We start from the raw sequence: 19,985 nt of genomic DNA, 5'->3' as shown, positions 1-19,985 counted from the left end.
GGGAGCCCGGCTTCGGGAGAGTCCGCTCGGGGGCAGGAAGTGGCCCGTTCCTCCTCTCGCGGAGCGTTTCCGGAGCGCCTACTGTGTGCTCCAAGCTGGGAGTGGGGGCCGTTTGCCGAGGGGAGAAGTAATGCAAAGCCTGACGTTCGTGAGACCGCTGCCTCCAGCACGTCTCCCGCCCGCGGTGTGATGGCTCCCATCGCACCGGGAGGAAACTGAGGCCCAGTGAGCCGGGGCGTTTACCCCAGCTGGTGAGGACCGGGCTCTGCACGCGACGCCTCAGCGGCCGCTAGACTCGGGTAGAAGGCTGCCTCGGACACAGCCCCAAAGCACGCAGCTCCTGGGTCTAGACACAAGTGGCGGCCTGAGGTAAAAACGGCGCTTGAGGAGTGTTTCTCACACAGCGATGCGGAGCGGGGCCCCTGGCGTGTACCATCCCGTGTTGCAGTCCTTGGCTTGTGGGGTTGGTGCCGTTACCTCCCGGCTCCGGGCTTCCCCACGAGCTGCAGAGGCTCTGGATTTGGCTTCTGCCCCCACAGTCAGCCAGTGTCGTTGGACCCAGGTGGGTCCGCCGGCGGAGCCCAGCCCTTACCCCACCGAGGCCGACCACCTGACGAGACGCGCCCAGCGCCCCTCGCCCGGGTGTCTTTTCTGGGCTTACCTCACCACACCCAGCTCCAGGATGTGTCTTCCCAGCCGTGCCAGGACTCTCGTCCCTGCGCTTGGCTCCGTACCGCAGTGTGAAACACCTGGTGTCCAACCCCGCTCCACTTTCCTACCAGAACTTGGTGCTCCTCAGAGCGCAGCAGCACACAGCCTAGAGCCCGGCAAGGCCTTTTCTGGGCCTCTGGTTCCTCGTCTGGTCCTAGATATCTAGGACCCTTGAGCAGCTTTGAAATGGCTTTTGGCCCTAATGGCCCTTCGGCCTTGGAGAAATCTGAAAATAAAAATTGAGTTCTTTCCAAACAGGCCTTAAGCCCATCAGAATGATGATTAAATGATCGTGTAGGTGCACCTGGGCTCCCAATTGAAGCCAGATTTCCCTGCAAAAGCCCAGAAACCTAGTTAGCCACACTACTCTCCTCCACACTACAGCAGCACCCAGAATGCCAGTGCCACTACCCACCATGTCAAGATACGGAGACTGAGGCCCAGTGTGGAGGCCGCAAATGATTTCTTGGGGGAAGTGGTGCTCCTGCATTAGAGAAGAGAGGCTTGGGGAATCTTAGGTAAAGGTAAAATTACTGGGTCCTGGTCACTAGGCTCAAAGATGTATGTGGGGCAGGGACCTTCAGGAGGGAGAGGTCGGGAAGGGGAAAGGGATGCATCCAGGTGAGCCTGGAACTATGACTGTCCCCAACACTCAATGTCAGGCATTGTGGTGCATGAGAGCCAGACTTGGCTATTTGGGGGAAGTCACTAGGGAGGGAGCTGGGCTATGGCCCAGAGACCTCCTGCAAGTTTTGTACACCCCCGACCCCGACCCTCGCCAGGCCAGGACTTCCCAAGGTTTGTGCTAGGGGCAAATAGAAGGCACTAGTTCTTCCTCCCACAGCTGGGCCACCTGGGAGCAAATAGAAGGCACTAGTTCTTCCTCCCACAGCTGGGCCACCTGGGAGCTGGATAACAAAGCAGCTTCAGGAGCCCCTCCCCGGACTTCCTGAAGGGGGAGGGGAAGGGCTGGATGTAAAAGGAGGCTGGGAGTGTGTCAGGATTGCTCTTTGTAAGCAGATTTCCCCAGGTAAAGCCTAAATACTAGTGGACTCTGAGAATTACCCCATAAAGTTTTTCAACTAGTAAGTATCAGAATGTAAAATGCACGCATTCTCTCAAGCCAGTAAGTCCACTTCCAGGAATCTATCATGAGAAATAATTGCAGAACAATGATAAATACTTATACAAGATTGTTCTTTGCAGCACTGTTCCTTCTGGTGGAAGATTGCAGACTACTACATACCCCTGACCAGGAGCTGACTTCTTACAGCACCTCTGGGACCTCTGTACAGCAGGATGTTGTAATGGGGTAAGTCTGTGCACACTAACCTAGGGGAGAACCAAGGTGTATGCCTTGTGACAATTTGCAGTGTCCCAGCAGAAAAGAGTTTCGGATATCCTTGGTACTTTTATGGGAAAGCCTTTAATAACTGGGAAGTTATTCTTACAGCCTTTTTCTCTCCAGGTTTGCTCTTCACTTCTCCACTTTTCACATATGAAAAAAACTGGGTCCGTAGGGGAAGGGACTTGCCTGATAATGAAGCTGGGGTCCTGACTCCTGGGACAGATCTGGGGTGGGGTCTGGATGGGAAGGACCACCGATAGGTGTGGTGTCAGCCCCTAGACTCACCTGGTTGCTTCCTGTAGGCCATTTTAGGAAAAGGCCCAGAAACAAGACCCCCTCAGGCCAGAAAAGGGACTGAATAGGTTGCATAAGGCAACTCCTGCTTCTGTACTGGAAAACCCAAATAAAATGCTGCTACCGATGGGGCTCCCTGTTCATTGTGCCTGTTCCTGGTGAATTTGGTTACCATGTAGGTAAAAAGAAATGTCATGTAAATCCACTTTCATTAAAGAAAAAAAAGAAAAGCCACTGCCTTTTTTACCTAGGTTTGATGCTTCAAGTAGGGTAAGGGACCAATATTTACCTGGAGCCAGTTGGAGCCAAGGCTAGGTTTGGCAACATAAAGGAAATGGGGTTCTGTGGGGTGAAGGGGAAGAGTCCAGAAAAGTCCAGGGTCAGTGAGTAATTCAGGAAATAGCGGAATCAGTCAGCTGGTAGGGCCTTGAAGGCCAGGGTATGGAATTTGGATTTTGCCTTGTGGGCAGTAGGGAGCCTTGCAGGTTCCTGAGACCTACTGAGGAGAGATGGGAAGTGATTGGAAGCAGAGTGGTCAGGTGAGGCAGTTCAGGGTAATTGAGGCCAAATTGATGGAGACCTGTCTCTGAGGTTGAGGAGGTTTGTGGTTCTCTTCTGTGAGGTTCAGCATTATCATCTAATGTGGATTTTCAGCTTATCAACATCTTCCTTTTGAAAAGATTTGTCGTATTCTGTTGATCATTCACAATTTGCTTAGCTTTCTCCTAGTTTGAGATACCCACTCATCGAATTTTTGAGTGCTTAGTGTTTGACAGGCTGTGTGCTTGAAGCTGGGGAACCCACTGCCTGGGCTATCAGGAATGTTTCGGGCAACAGTGCCAGCTGATGGAAGGGGTATAGGGTTTGGGATTTGGAGCTACTAGCCAGGTGATGTAGGCAAATCATTCAACCCCTTCATCCCCCCCCCCCTTTTTTTTTAAGATTTTTAATTTCTTTGTCATAGAGGGCGCAAGCAGTAGGAGCTGGCAGGCAGAGAGAGAAGCAGGCTCCCACTGAGCAAGGAGCCTATTGCTGGACTGGATCCCAGAACCCTGAGATCACAACCTGCCGAAGGCAGAAGCTTAACCAACTGAGCCACTCAGGTGCCTCCCCACCTTTTAAAAGATTTTATTTATTTGAGAGACAGAGATAGTGACAGAGAGCACCAGCTGGGAGTAGAGGGAGAAGCAGGCTCCCCACTGAGAAGGGAGCCTGATGGGGGACTTGATCCCACTACACAGGGACCATGACCTAAGCTGAAGGCAGCCATTTAACTGTTTGAGTCACCCCGGCGCCCTTATACAAACCCTTTGAGCCTTCCTTTTCTCATCTCTGGAAACATCCAGATTTGGTGAGGGCCAAGGGCAGCTGAGGGAGAAACAGACGCCCTGCTGAGCAGGGAGCCTGATGGAGGGCCCATCCCTGAATCCTGGGATCATGACCTGAGCCACCCAGGTGTCCCTAAATGATTTCTTTTAGGGCCTGTTGGAAAGCTGTAGGCAAACAAGCTCTTACATATGTGTGTATATATACTGCTTTCAGAAACATTTAAGCCAGGGTGCCTTGGTGGCTGAGTCAGTTAAATTTATTTGAGAGAGAGAGAAAGATCTCGCACAAGTGACACAGAGGAAAAGCAGACTCCCTGCTAAGCAGGGAGCCTGATGTGGGCTTTGATGTGGGGCTGTGTCCCAGGACCCTAGGATTATGACCTGAGCCAAAGGCCGATGCCATACCGACTGCCATACCAATGCCATACCGACTGCCACACACACACACACACACACACACACACTACTTTATGTGTGTGTATATATATATATGTATATATATATGTAAGTGGGGAGTCATATATAATATATATTATATATATCTACACATATCTACATATATATTGTATGTATAAACAAGCATATATATAAATAAGCATTTATATATATAAGCTTATATATATAAATGCTTCTTTTCCCACAGCTTTTTAAATTTTTATCTTTGCTGGTTTGAGTGCTATGGACTATTATCTGAAAGTTGTGTATGTTCGCATGACTTTCCTAACAGGCCAGGCTAATCTTTATTCTGGCCATGCATCATTATCTGATTTTCTTCCTGTGCAAACAAAGGGGTATTTCAGATGGGTCCAGGTTGTAGCATTTTAACTCAGGGGTGTTGGTGTGGCAGGGATGTGGCAGTGACCTGCGTGTAGGGACACCACAGTCTCTTGCCTTGATGCCCTCTGGCTTCTAGACAAAGATAAAGTAGTGAGTGTTGTGCTTTTAAATTGGGGATTAAGAAAATCACTTTTGATTTTCTGGTAGTCTGCTCCTCTACCTGTGAGCCACTGGGTTTGGCACCTCCAATCATGGCTACAGAAGTCAGCCAGGCAGAGTTGGCTTCGGAGACTTACTAACTGTATTTTTCCTCATTTCTTTTTGAGGGTCTGTGTGATAGGGTAGATGGGGATCAGATCCATTTGGCATAGTTTAATCTTTTTTATATGTGGGTATTTCCTTCTCCTGGAGGTTGTTTTTTTTTTTTTTAAGATTGATTTATTTGAGAGAGAGAGTGCAAGCGAGCTAGCATGAGTGCAGGGGTGGCAGAGAGAAGCAGAGGGAGAGAGAATCTCAAGCAGACTCCCCACTGAGTGCAGAGCCTGATGAGGGGCTCCATGAAGGGTTTGGTCTCACCATCTGGAGATCATGATTTGAGCCGAAACCAAGAGTTGGATGCTTAACCAACTGAGCCACCCAGGCGCCCCTGTGGTATGTTTTTTAATTCCAAAAGCAATTTTGGAATTAATTAGGGTAAGGTAAACAATGCAGGAAGTGTGTAGGGACAAAATGAGTAACACCCCCCCAACACCCATTCCCACCTTCTAGTACTGACAGTGCTAAGAGGTATGTAGCCTTTCTCACCTTTGTCCACGTGCAAATACATACACACATCCTGAGAGGTGTTTTCTCTCCTCCTTCTAATTTACATCCCCCAACCCCCCCATTTCAGCAGGGCTGCAATTAACATTTCCTATGTAAATATCTTTGCAATTTTGAGAATTTCCTGAAATAGATTCTCTGAAGTGGAATTACTGGGACAAGGAGCAAGAATGGATATTTTTAGGGCATAAACCCAAAGCACTCTCCATGGCAGTGTTTGTGGTGTTTGAGTGCTCGCTTACCCTCGTGCTCAGCCGCAGGAAGACTTAGCAATTTTGTGGAAATCTTCTTTGATGGCTGAAGAGTAGCCTTTGGTTCTTTTAATCTGCATTTTTTTTTTTTTAAACTATTGTTGAGGTGAATATCTTTTTTTTTTTTTTTTAAAGATTTATTTATTTATTTATTTGACAGAGAGAGATCACAAGTAGGCAGAGAGGCAGGCAGAGAGAGAGAGAGAGGAGGAAGCAGACTCCCTGCTGAGCAGAGAGCCCGATGCGGGACTTGATCCCGGGATGCGAGATCATGACCTGAGCCGAAGGCAGCGGCCAAACCCACTGAGCCACCCAGGTGCCCCGAGGTTGAATATTTTAACATTTTGTAACTATTGGGCATTTGTCACCTGTGAATTATCTGCACATTTTTTGAAATCTTGAGTTTCTTTCTGAGTTGTAAGCACTTTTCAGTATGAAGGATGCCTAACCCTTGTTTATTATATTTATTGCAGGTAGGTTTTTTCCCTCAAGATTATTGTTCGCCTTACTTTTTTTCTAAGCTGGCTATTTTTGTTTTATTATTTTTATTCATTTTTATTTTTTAAATTTTATTTTATTCAATTAATTAAATAGAGTGTATGATTAGTTTCAGAGGTAGAGTTCAGTAATCTATCAGTTGCATATAATACCCAGTGTTCATTATGTGATGTGTCCTCCATGCCCATCACTCCCCATCTTCTACCAACCCCCTTCCCTCCAGCAACCCTCAGTTTGTTTCCTATAGTTAAGAGTCTCTTATGATTTGTCTCCCTCTCTGATTTTATTTTATTTTTCTCTCCCTTCCCCTATGATCCTCTGTTTTGTTTCTTAATTTCCACGTATGAATGAAATCATATGATACTTATCTTTCTCTGACTGACTTATTTCGCCCATGCGAGGCTCAAACTCACCACCCCCAGATCAAGAGTCGCACACTTTTCCAACAGAGCTGGCCAGGCTCCTGTTTTGTTTGTTTATGTTTAAACTTTTCACTTGCCATTGCCCAAATAGCTTGCTTTTGGGTTAGGAAAGAATACAAGCAATCGAAGGATATTTACTTACACTTTTTGATTTTGTTCCTATAAGGCCTAATTTTTAACATTTAACTCTTTATTACATCTGGACTTGATTTTGGTTTACAGTGTGAGGCTAAGCATCCCAATAACTTTTTTTTCTGAATGACATACCATTTCTTACCATCTTTTGCATATCCTTGGATGTGTGATGTCACCTTTTCCAAGCCAGTGAGTTCTTAAAGCTGTGTTTCCTGGTATGTCTCACGGAGAGAGTATCTTGAGACTACTACTTAGGTGGATGAAAAGACAGATTTCCGCCAGGAAAGGAAAGCCTTTGAATTTCTGTGATGAGACATTCTCTTCATGAAACTAATGACTTTTTGCTTTAAGGACCCTCATTCTTCTCTCTTCCAAGGCCCTGTAAAAGGTCATATGTTTCTATGAAATGTACAAAATTAAGAAATTTTCATCGTAGGAGCACTTGGGTGACTCATTCGTTTAAGTGTCTGCCTTCAGCTTAGGTCATGATCCTGGTCCCAGGGTCAAGCCTCACATGGGGCTCCCTGCTCAGCAGGGGAGAGTATGCTTCTCACTTTCCTTCTGCTCCCCGCCCCCAGCTTGTTCTCTCTCACTTGCTCACTCTCTCTCCCTCAAATAAGTAAATAAAAGTCTTAAAATTTTTTTTTTTTTTTCATTAAAGCATGACTTCCCTCCTCACTATTCTCCTGTTAAGTGATCTCATGTTGGTCCTGGACATTTTTTGGATCTGGCTAATGGTTGGGTTAGAATACATTCAGTTTGGTTTTGTTTATTTATGTGGTTTGTGGTCACTTCCACTAATGATTTGAGTGTGTCTTGGTGTAGGAGAGGGCGCAGGAACAGAGGTAATATCACCATGGACAGGTGTCCTACAGCACCTGTGCCAGAGGTACGTTAAGGAAGATAAACAAGGTTTGAAGTTTCTAGAGTCAGAAGCTGATCTATGGAAGATTCTTTCGATCATAAAGACTGTAAAAATAGAAGCAAAGGACTCAGTTCTTACCAACACTTAGTAAAAGTGGAAGTTTTCTTCTGCCAAGAAGTTACTCGATAATGCAATGTGTACTGTTATAAATGTACGTGTTAGAAGACTGAGTCATCCTTATCTTCTCTCTATAGAAGGATATTACAAAATCCTTCTCATATGAAAAACTATCAGAAAATATGGCCCTAAAAGTAGGAAAAAAGGCTTACAGAAGTGTTGCAGGCAATTAAAAAGAAAATGTTATTTTTCTGGATTTTGTGATGTTCGAGATACCTGTTTTTAAGACGTAATTTGTTATAATTTTTTTTTCTCATTTTTGAAGAAGTATTCACATTCGTTGCAATTTTTGAATATTTTACATTATTAGCCCCTCCCCAATTATGTAAGTTTCAGGTCACACAAAATATGAATCTGCCTTCAACCCTTAGGTTGAATATTTTGGCAAGGATAAATCCTGATCCCTTCAGAAGATCTGGGTATAATTTGTCCCCTCTGACCTTTTGGAAAAAATGAAATTTCTTGCACTTCACCTTGATTTTGACACTGAAATAGAACTTTTAAAGAGGTCATTAAATCAATGATACTTCATGCACTTCTTTTTCATGAGCCCTTTCTCTTTGTACTTGAAGAGCTTCCTTGTTCTTTTTGGGAATTACCTCTTGTATGGATAGACCACATTTTGTTTATCTATTCATTCGTCAGCAGATGCTTGGGTTCTTTCCACCTTTTGGCTGTTGTGAACATGGTGTACAAATATCCATTTGAGTCCCTATTTTCAATTATTTTGGGTATATACCCAGAAGTTTCATCAGATTTTGAAGACATTACTGTGTTGTCTCTCAGCTTTCAGTATTGCAGTTGGGAAGTCCCGAGTCATTCTGAATACTGATTCTGTGTGTATGACCTACTTTTACTTCTCTAGAAAGTTCTAGAATCTCCTCTCTTCCTTAATGGCCTGGAGTTTCTTAATGAAAGGCCCTCACAGGGATCCATTTTTCCCATTTTGCTGAGAGTTCTCGGAGTTGAGTGGGGGCATGAAAGCCCAGGGGTCAGTCTCCCCATTTAGTACTGTGAGCACTGTGCCTCTCTGGCAGTGTTCCAAGAGCTGAGTGGAGCAAGAGGGCCAAGGTTCTGGACATCCTCAATGGTTAATATGTGTGGACTTTTGTATAAACCCTCTGTTGCTGGCACTGTCTCTGTCTCCTGTGCCGCATGTCCACCTGTCCAGGGACCTTGTTCTACTTTCTCCTAAAAATATGTTTCTGATCTGCCAGGGTCTGTACCCCGTGAGGGGGGAAGGTGGGTAGTGGAGGGAGGGGATCTAAGAGTCTGCTCATTGGAGTCTGTGAACTGCTTTTTATTTATTTATTTTTTTAAAAAGATTTTATTAATTTATTTGACAGAGATCACAAGCAGGCAGAGAGGCAGACAGAGAGAGAGGGGGAAGCAGGTTCCCTGCTGAGCAGAGAGCCCAATGTGGCGCACCCAGAACCCTGGGATCATGATCCGAGCCGAAGGCAGAGGCTTTAACCCACAGAGCCACCCAGGCACCCCAGTAAGCTGCTTTTTAAACCCTCTTTTATCAATCTTCCTACCACTAATTTCTGAGCCTTTTAAGGATTCTTTAATGTAAATCAGGCTAGACTGTCATTTTTTCACATTGCCGGCTTGGTGTTGCTGTCTGATGGTACTTGTCCATTTATTTTCCAGCCTCCAAAATTTCATTGTGGTCATCCTCTCTTCCATTCTACTTTTTCTTGTGGGTTTTTGCATTTTGAAAGTGGAGTTTGAAGAAGGAAGTATATCACAAGTTTTATACTTGCGATAAATCTGTTTCAACTTAACCTCCCCCCGCCCAACACTAGTACCTCTGTCAACTAGTCTACCTTTTTCCCTTTGGTTTGAGGTGTTGCCTTTATTCCTGTACCAAATACGAAGTCCCATTTGTCTATTTGTCTGTGCGTCCTATTAGTGAACTTTCTTTTCCACTTCAGCAGATATCTTCTGAGCACCTGCTGTGTGCCAGGCCCTGATCTAGGCACTAGAGGTAGAAAACAGTATATTAGGCAAAGCCCTTCCCTCATGGCGATTGCATTCTAATGGAGGCAGGTAGGCAGTAAGCATATAATGTCAGAGATAAGTACTCAGAAGAAAAAGAAATCGGAGTACTGGCATAGGAAGTAAGGGGTTGAGCTACTATAGATAAGTTGGTAAGCACTGACTGGAATCTTGAGTGAACTGGAAACTCCAGCTGTGCGTGGATCTTTAGAGGGCTGTTGCAGACAGAGGGCATACTGAGAGCAGAGACCCTGAGACAGAAATGAGCTTTGGGGGACAAACAAGTGTGGACTGTTGAATTGTCTTTTTTTCCTTTCATTCCTGTCCGTTTTTGCCTTCGTATTTTGGCCATCTTTTCTCAGGTACAGATATGTTTAAAGTGTTTAATATCTTTCAGATGGATTGACCCTTTTGTCACTATAGAGTGTTTCTCTTTATCTCTAGTATTTTATTTTATTTTTTATAAATAGGATTTTTTATTTTATTTATTTGACAGAGAGAGAGATCACAAGTAGGCTGAGAGAGGAGGAGGAAGCGGGCTTCTTGCAGGGAGCCCGATACGGGGCTCTATCCCAGGACCCTGAGATCATGACCTGAGCTAAAGGCAGAGGCTTAACCCACTGAGCCACCCAGGCACCCCTCTAGTATTTTAAACCCAGACAGTCTGACTCCTAAATCCATATACTTCACCTCACACCAACTGCCCCACCTCTCCAGGTATGTCCTCAGGTGGTCCTGCAGCTCCTGTATTCTCAGTGGCTCCAGACTCACTCAGGTGTGCTCTGCCAGCCAGATCTTCTGAACCTGGGTCTTGATAAGACCAGCTGGAATTCTGGTCTGTACTCCAGGGAAGTCCCCCCAGCCCTTCTCAAGATGCTGCAGTTTGCTAGATGTTCTCATTCGTCACCATCTTGGGCCCTAGAGCCTGCTTGCCTACAAGCATGCCCTGGTCCTGTAGAGTCTCCACATGTCAGTGACTTTCCCTGTCACCTCTCTCAGTGTCTCTCCCGTCAGCCTTCCCACCCCTCACCAAGCCTTACTAACACATATCCAGTAAGCCATTTACAGTTAGAGGGTGCGAGGGAAGGTGTAGTTTATGGAAACACAGAGGACTCCGGCTACTGGAGGATTTGTCATGGCCCAGCAGTACCCAGCCTTCCCTCACCTGCTCCGGGCTCTGGTCTCCCCTTCCCTCTGTTTTGAGGGCCTCCTTCCCTCTCCCCTCACCCGTTTCTTCTCTGAAGCAAAACCAGATCTTTCCCTCCGCCGTCTGTAGAGCCATTTATTTAATGGCTGCTTTTGTTGTCTTTGTTTCTTTGGCTTCTCCAGGGTTGGGTGCTGTCTCCTTTGGTCTACTTTGTCTACTTGCGTCCTGACTAACTAAGAGTTGTGTGGGGCCAGCAGTCAGGTACAAGAACTTTCACCTGGCTCCGCATGCTGGTTTTATTGCCTTGACCTGCTTCTGTGATTGAGTGAATTGTTGGCATTTCCTGGACATTATGATTATTTGTAGGAGCAGAATATTTGAAGCCAGGACTTTTTAGAAGAGTCTCAGAGATCTGTGATGCTGAGTGAATCATCACACTGAGGCCCAAGGAGAGTCTGTACCAAGTGGTGGAGCTAGTCCTTAAGCCCTGGCCCAGGATGTATCCTGGCCCTGGTGGACGCTACTTAGGTATACCTTGGGTCATTTCCCTTCCCCTCCTGGAGCCCAGCTTCCCATATGGGAAATGGGAGTAATAGCACTATCTCCTTACAAGTCTTTCCTGAGAGATAAATTGTAAAATGCTTATCCTGTGCCCTGCCTAATGCTTGGGAAACAGTGAGTGCAAAGATAGGCATTAGCTGGGAAAAGGAAAAGAAACTGTGTTATACTCGTGTGATGGAATACTACTGACCAGCAAAAGAGATCTATAGATACGTGTAGTCATGTGAGTGAATCTCACAAATATGCCAAGTGAGAGAAGACGGATACAGAAGTGTGAATATTGTGTGATCTCTTCACATAAAACTCTAAGAAAGAGAAAGGAATCTATGAAAAGTAGATCAGCTGGGGAGGTGGGCTGGACCAAAAAGGGGAATGGACACATGTTTGACAACATTAATTTCATTTTTCACTTAAGTGGGTAAATTTTATTAAAGACCGTGAGATGCAGACTAAGCAGCAGTAACGGGAAACATGCAACAAGTGGTTAAATTTTCTCATACATTAGAGTTGACCAGCAGCTTACATAGGCAGTTAAGCTATGCTTTGTTTACTGGGTTATAAATTTACTTTCTCGTCATCCCAGATGGAGACATTTTATGGCTCAGCATCTGGATAAACAAATCCTTTAAGGCCCAAGTGCCTTGTGCCTAACAGTTTCCCTTTAACTGAAATGAATTTCTTTCTTAAGGGCGATTTTATATCTGACTTTATATTTCTCTCTCTCACAAAGGCAAGGAGTGTTTGTATTCTGTTTCTGTGTGTCTCTATCCTTAGAGCAGAGGGAGCTGCTGGAGGGTTTTGGCCAGGGCAGTGAAGTAGTCAGACATACTTGGGAAGAGCAACCTGAAAGTGCCCTGTGGAGGATGGATGAGAGGCGGGTAAGGGAGAGTCAGGAAGGCTGGTTAAGAGGCTGGGGCAGGGCAGGTCATGGAGCAATACGCTTAAAATGTGTACATTTTTCTATATATAAATTATACCTCAATTTAAAAAAATGTGAACCAAAGACCATCACAGTGGTTCACATGATGTCCAGAGGCCTGAGAAAGGGGTTCTAGGCCAGGCTGGGAGCAGTGAACAATGCAGGGACCCGAGTGGGGTTCTGGGTGTAGAACTGAAAGGGTTTGAGGAGAGGCCAGGAAATCCAGGAGGCCTGTGGGAGGAGGGGAAGCAAGACAGGCAAGAATTTTGGTCCTTGAGCACTGAAGATGAGCCCTTTGGAGTGGTTGGGAGGCTCTGGCTGAGTAAATAAACTTAGCCCGAAGCTCTGGGATTCTGCTGGTGTGGGGAGCCAAGAAAAGGCCTCGACCCCATCCTCTAGTGTCAAGGCTCATGGGGGAAGCAGACAGCCTTCTTGGGCCAGTTGAGGAAAGCACAGAGGGACCCAGGGGAGCAAGTAGCCATCCCTTCATGATCCCTCCTACATACTCTCCTTAACCTGTTTTCTCTTCTCCCAGGCCCAGCTGGGGGTGGGATGGGGGGGGTGGGGGGCAATTATAAACCATGACAAGGACCTGACGCACCTGGGTGTGAATTCTGGTTCTAAAATTCTCTAGCAGTGTGACCCTGGGCAGGTTGCTTAATCATTTGAGCCTCAATTTCCTCATTTATAAAATGGTCATAATACCGTCTTTGCCCCCTTTACCCCTTCCTGAAAAAGCATTTCACATTTTTTCCACTGCTGCCATGAAGTATGCCTGTGTTGTGCTTGGAAGGAGATGCTGCGAAGTATGGCTCTTGGGCACTTCATGCCGAAATCCCTTCCTTTAAGCACCTGAGTGCTCAATAGGTCTGGGGCCACTGGTCCCTTGTGCAGCTTAGTAAAGGAGGCACTTGGCGGGTTTACAGGCAGCTGGCATCCCAGAAAGCAGACTGGGCTGGAAATTGAACTCTGTCCCCAGTTCTCAGGGTGACTTTGGGCGACCCCTAGTGGGATGGGTGGCAACACGCAACGTCCCAGCAAGGATGGGTTTTGCCGCACTGTACCAGATTTTGCTGATGTATTTACTTCTACCGCGGGTACCAGGTAGCAGCTCCTTCAGTATATTTTCGCATTGTGGCTTTCATTTATTCCCTTGGATGCGTGCTCATATCCTCTTTTACACCACTGTTCATATGGAATGGGGTTTCATTTACCAACAAATGCAATATATTTTATTATTTACAGTGTATCACTATTGGTGTCATTTTTTTTTTCTTAGTTTTTGGGACTTCTGTCCATTCCAGAACTTTTGAGTTCCTACTAGAGTCCTCTGAACTGTGTGCATATAAGCAAAGTGTTTTTTGGCGCGCCTGGTTGGCTCAGTGGGTTAACCCTCAGCCTTCGGCTCAGGTCATAATCTCATGGTCCTGGGATCGAGCCTCACATTGGGCTCTCTGCTCAGTGGGGAGCCTGCTTCCCCCTCTTTCTCTGCCTGCCTCTCTGCCTACTTGTGATCTTTCTCTCTGTCAAATAAATAAATTAAAAAAAAATAAGCAAAGTGTTTTTTCCTATAAAACCACTTTCAGGGCACGTTCAGTATGTGTATTTTAAAATTCATTTTAAAGCAGAAGTAGACTCCCTGCTGAGTGCAGGGCCTGTCAAGGTGCTCAGTCTCACCACCATGAAATCATGACCTTACCCTAATCAAGTTGGCCGCATCACCAGCTGAGCCATCCAGGTGCCATCCAGGTGCCCCAGGACCTTTTTTATGCATTGAAATAAATCTGAGGAAAAAATGTATATAAGTCAAACATTAAAACAGTTCATAAGGGGTGCTTGGGTAGCTCAGTTGCTTAAGCATCTGACTCTTGAGTTCAGCTCAGGTTGTGATCTCAGATCGAGTGAGCCCCTTGTCAGGCTCTGCACTAGGCCAGGAGTTTGCTTTGGATTCTTTCCCCCTCCTCCTCCCTCTGCTCCTTCCCCCACCCTGGCTCTTTATTTCCCTCTCAAAAATAAAAAATAAAAATAAAACAATAAAAAAGGTCCTGGCATGCCCCCCCACCCCGACAACCCGCACTACAGGATTTTATACATAGTGGGCTTTCTGCAAGAATTCCGGGGATTAAGACAGGATCAGGCTTCAGGGAAGGTTTACTTTACCCCTTCTGAGAAGTTAATTTCTAGCCAGGGGAGAGATACTGGTAATTTCTACAGGTTTGTAGAGTTAGGTCCCACGTTAGGTGATTATGTAAAGTAACTGCCAACTTCACAATGAAGCTGGTTCTACTGTTCTCCTTTATTTGGCAGATGAGGATATAGAGACCAGTGGTCTGCCCAAGTGCTCAGTGGGTGTGGTGGGTGGAAAGGTCATCCAGGTCATGTCCTTTTGGTTGCCACAGGAGTCCTTGCCTCTGGCTACTATCTCCTGTCTTGTTGAACCTAGGTGCCCAAGACCCAGCCAGAGGCTCTTGAGGGCTCCGTGGGCCTGGGCTGGTGGTGCCTGGAGGCGGGATCCTCACATCTTAGAATAGAAGGGACCTTGGAGGTCCTCAGTAAGCCACTGGCATCAGAAAAGCAGACTAGGCTGGACATTCTGAGTGTTTTGTCTAAATTGGCGAGATGACCGTGGGCTGGCTACTGCCCCTCTCTAGGCCATGGCTGGAGTATGGAAGGCCCCATTAACTGTCATGTTCCCTGGTACAAGTCCAGCTTTACTTCTTAAAGATCTTACGTGTGAGGACACGTAAGGTCCAGAGAGGGTTTGGGATTTTCCTGTATAATCTTACAGCCCAAGGAATTCTTAAAAAGATCCCTTTCTTGGTCCATGGCATGGGACTTGCAGGGGCCCTGAAATCAGATTGCCTGGCATGTAGTAATTGCTTATTAAATGTGGGGCATCATTTTATTGAGCAACATCCTATAATGATTGAGTGTCTTTCTCTTACTGGTTGTGTGACCTTGCCCTGAATAAGTCATTTAACCTTTTCCTGCCTTGGTTTCCTTAGGTGTGAATTTGTTAATAACAACCTCTCTTTATGGGGGAGGAATGAAACTTGCTTACCCATGTATAATATAGAGGTAGGTACATAGCCTATAATAAGTGCCCAGTAAACACAGAAGTCTGTCCCTGCTGGAAATCTTCGAGTGGTTCCCACAGCACTTTAGAGTCCTGTCCAAACTCCCCGGAGTCCTAGAGGCCTGTCAAGGCATCACTTCACGCTTGCCTCCTTCTCATCTTCTACCAGTCTCAGCTCCACCACTACGCTTTGTGCCAAGTTCATGTCCACAGAGTGCTCTTTGTTTGCTTATTTGAAAGATTTTGTTTATTTGATAGCAAGACAGACAGTGAAAGAGGGAACACAAGCAGGGGGAGTAGAAGGAGAAGCAGGCTTCCCACCAAACAGCGAGCCCGATGCCAGGTTCAATCCTAGGACCCTGGGATCATGACCTGAGCTGAAGGTAGTCGCTTAATAACTGAGCCATCCAAGTGCCCTTTTTGTTTTTGTGTGTGTGTGTTTTTCTTTTAACCTTAGTTATTTTCCCTGGTTTCAGCTTAAATTTCCCCTCAGGAAGGCTGGCTCTGACCTCTCAGGACGGGTCTCCCAGCCTTCCTGCCCATGTTATTCAGTTTGCTACATCACATTTAACCAAGTAATGATGAGTTTTGTCCTTGTACTCTCCCTCCCTTGCTCCATGGTGAATTGCTTTCTTCCCTGTGGAGCCCCCCAACACTCCCTGAAGAGGCTTGGCATAGATACTTCTTGGTACTGGGCACCCAGTCTCCTGCCGAGTCTCCTTACCTACATCCACATCGCTCTCTCTCGGGCAGATCTGGTCAAGCTTCCTTGCGCTTCAGACCCCTCAGAGACTCCTTGGTGCTCTGGGGGCGGCTGCAAGGATGGAAAACCAGACGCTGTCACCTGGCATCAAAGGTGCCTCAGATCTGGCTCTGATCTTTCTCCCCACCTTGCCCCACACTCCAGCACTGAGACTCTGGGCAAACCAACCTCTGTTTGACTTTATTTTCTCATCAGTTTTAAGGTGACCAAGGGTGCTTCTGAATGTCAGGTTAACCTCAGCCATTTATTGTCTCCCTACTGATGGCAAGCCTGTCCCAGGAGAGATTGATCTGTCGGGAAGAGCCTGTTAATTTCAGAGACTCTTTAAGTGTCCCTCTGTTTCTCTTTTCCCAACTGCCTCCTTTTCCTCCCTAGTCCCCATCATGACCCACAGCCATCTTGACACACTGCCATTACCCAGGTGTTTTTCTAGTCTCCCTTCCACCCCCCACAATACAGATCCACTCTAAAATGTTTTCTCTAGGTCCTTGAACAATGCTGGATAATCCTCCACTGGTTTTAAAGTCCTCTGCACATTTTAATGTTACATTTAAGGGGGTGCCGAGTTAGCTCTGTCTGTGGAACATGTGACTCTTGATCTTGGGGGTTGTGAGTTCAAGCCCCATGTGTAGATTACTTAAAAAAAACCTTTTAATATCTATGTGAACATTCAGTTCATTACATCTGAGAGCCGCCCAGTAGGCCACAGCATTTGTCTGTCACATTTCACTTATTCATTCTCTTTGTTACAGACATGTGGTTCCCTCCAGTGCTCTGCCCTCATCACGCTACTTCAGGGAACATCTTGTCCTGCTCCTTCTGGGCCTTGGCACAGATTTCTCAGTGCAGTTGCTGAGCCTTAAGGGATTTCCTTGTTCCCAGGTACTGATTGGTGCCTGCACTCCTGCAGGAGTGTCCCAGCGTGTCCTCACCACCCAGCGTAGGGGGAGCTCCCTTCCTCTCCATCTCTGCCAGTGTTCAGTATTTTCCCTCTCATGTTTGGCAATCTGATGAGTATAAAGTGGCCTGTTTCTGATTTGCTTTCTGAACACCAGTGAAGTCATTCTGTTGTACTTGTTAGTCGAAATTTCCCTTTTGTGAATCTCCTATTTACAATTGCTTTGCCTGTTTGCCCATTTGATTCTCTAACTTTTTCTTGGAATGAGTTAGGTATTAATTCCTTGATTCATTTTAATACAGTAAAAATTCACCCTTTTAAAAAAAAAAGAGTCTTTTTTTTTTTTTTTTTAAGATCTTATTTACCCATTTGACAGACAGAGATCACAAGAGAGGCAGAGAGGCAGGCAGAGAGAGAGGAGGAAGCAGGCTCCCGGCCGAGCAGAGAGCCCGATGCGGGGCTCGATCCCAGGACCCTGGGATCATGACCCAAGCTGAAGGCAGCGGCTTAACCACTGAGCCACCCAGGCGCCCTGAAAAAAAAAATGAGTCTTAACAAACATATATGACTATGGAATCACCACCACAGTCATGATGCAGAATGGTTTCGTCACCCCACAGAATTCCGTCATGCCCCTATTCAGTCTCTCTTCCTACCCTGTGGCCCTGGCAGATACTAAGCTATTTTCTGTCCTAAGTTTTGCTATATTCAGACTATCATATAAATGGGATCATATAGTATATAGCCTTTGAGTTTGCCTCTTTCTTTTAGCAGAATGTAATTGAGACTCATCCACCTTGTGTGTATATTGGTAGGCCCTCAGTTCCTTCTTAGGAATTAAGAGCATTCCATTGGGTGAATATACTACATTTTGTTTAACCATTTATCATGTGAAAGATACTTGAATTGTTTGTAGATTTGTAAGTTTGTTTCTGATGACTTGATAGTTTTGAGGAGTACTGGTTAGGCATTCTGTAGAATGCTTTAGAATCATGTCTCATTTCTTGAACATTATGCCTTGAGTTTGGAGGATATCCCATTGGGATACTCAGGGGCTCAGGGACATACTTCCCAGAGCCAATGACACTGTTGTCTGCAATGGAGGTCTCACAGGTTTTTGTTTTTTTAAGAGACTTTATTTATTTATTAGAGAGAGAGAAAACACAGGCGGTGGAGAGGGAGACACAGGCTGCCCATCGAGCAGGGAGCCCGATGTGGGGCTTGATCCCAAAACCCTGGGATCATGACCTGAGCCAAAGGCAGACACTTAACCAACTGAGCCACCCAGGCGCCCCTCACGGGTTTTAACCGTCATTAAAACTACCTTTACTGACTCTGTTTCTCCCCCTTCCCCCATACAACCTCTCTGTCTCTGTCTCTCTCTTTCTTTCCTGTTTTCTTTGTTGTTTGTTTTCAGACCCCATTTTGATTTTAGTTCTTGTCCAGACTATTTCCCATTGCTGGCAGCAGTGATTGGCAATTGGTTTTATGGCCTGTTTGTTGATCTCTTAACAGGGCAGTGGGGATCTGTTCTCTCTCCAGGGGGAAATGTGGGCAACTCTGATTTGTTAGTTTCCTTGTTGTTGTTTTTACAGTTTGCTTGCCTATTTGCAAGCTTAAATCAATTAAGAAAACATTGAGAGAATTAAGAAAGCATCAAAAGGAGAACAGCCCATTGAGGCTAGTGGGTTTTGGTGTTTCTTGGTTTATTTTGGCACATGGCTGTGGTTGTAGAACTGAAGCTGAACGTCTGCAGTATGTCTGGAGGAGTTTAAAATATTGTCCTACTTTGTAGTGTGTTAAATAATAAGTTAAAATGTAATAGGTCATAAATTTAAGGTTTGTTTTGATTGGTTTATCAGACCTCATGGGGCATATATAAATAGAAGGAAACAAAAAATTTACAGGAAATGAAGAGATAGGAAGTTCTAATAGTTTCAGCATACTAGCCTTTAAAAAAGAAAAAATGAGTTTACATAAACATGAGTTTAGGAAGATATTTTTGAATAGTTACTATTTGTTTTAACAGCTTTATTGTTACATAATTTACATTCTGGAAATGCATCCATTTAAAGTGTTCAATTCAGTTAATTTTTGCATATTTAAAGAGTCATGTAACCATCAGCATAATCAGCTTCACTCCCCATCTGTGCCCTCCCTACCCCAGCTGTCAGCCAACACCGATATACCTCATTCTTTCTAGATTGGCCCATTTGGGACATTTCTTGTAAATAGAATCATGCAATATGTGGTCTTTTGTTAAGGACTTCTTCGACTTAGCCTAGTGTTTTGTTTTTTTTTTAAATTTATTTTTTTAAGATTTACTTATTGGACAGAGAGAGATCACAAGCACGCAGAAAGGCAGGCAGAGAAAGAGGGGGAAGCAGGCTCTCCGCCTAGCAGAGAGCCAGGGCTCAGTCCCAGGACCCCAAGACCACAACCCGATCCAAAGGCAGAGGCTTAACCCACTGAGCTACCCAGGCACCCCTAGCCTCGTGTTTTTGAGGAGTATCCATGTTGTAACATGAGTCAGTACTTCATTCTTCTGTGCTGAATAACCTTCTGGTGCATGGAGAGGCCATGTTTACTTCTCTGTTCAGGAGTTGATGGACACTGGGGTTGTGTCTATATTTTTTGGCTCTTTTGAATAATGCTGCTATGAGCATTTGTGTAGAACTTTTTGCGTGGATGTATGTTTTCATTTTCTGGGGGGGGTCTACCTAGGAGTAGAATTGCTGAGTCATATGGTAACTGTTTAGCCTTTTGAGGAACTGCTGGACTCTTTTCCGAGGTGGCTGCACCATTTTACATTTCCAACCATAGTGTGTGAGGGTTCTAATTTCTCTACATCTTTCCCAACCTTGTTATTTTCTGGGTTTTAAAAATTATTATTATTATAGCCATTAATTTCCTTAATGCCTAATGAGTTGAACATCTGTGTTTGCCTATCTTTGGAGAAATGTCAGTTCCTATTCTTTGTCCATTTTTAAAT

The 19,985-nt window shown here is 45.3% G+C and overlaps 1 long non-coding RNA gene across 3 annotated transcripts in view; it reads left to right on the top strand.

The window, feature by feature from the left end:
- Positions 1–230: 230 nt before the first annotated feature.
- The window catches only part of LOC309872289, an 89,606-nt gene continuing 69,851 nt past the window's right edge, over positions 231–19,985 (top strand). Inside the window, exons 1-3 of one of the 3 annotated variants that reach the window (XR_014315759.1) lie at positions 231–369; positions 1,918–2,031; positions 16,365–17,322. This is a non-coding gene — a long non-coding RNA (uncharacterized lncRNA). Of the gene's footprint in view, positions 370–1,917; positions 2,032–2,179; positions 2,525–16,364; positions 17,323–19,985 lie in introns of those variants that run through there. The other 2 variants (XR_014315760.1, XR_014315758.1) reach the window with 2 other exon arrangements.

Source organism: Mustela nivalis (genome assembly GCF_964662115.1).
Source record: "Mustela nivalis genome assembly, chromosome: 8".
In the NCBI taxonomy this organism is placed as follows: Eukaryota; Metazoa; Chordata; class Mammalia; order Carnivora; family Mustelidae; genus Mustela; species Mustela nivalis.
This window is presented reverse-complemented; position numbering and strand designations above follow the sequence as displayed.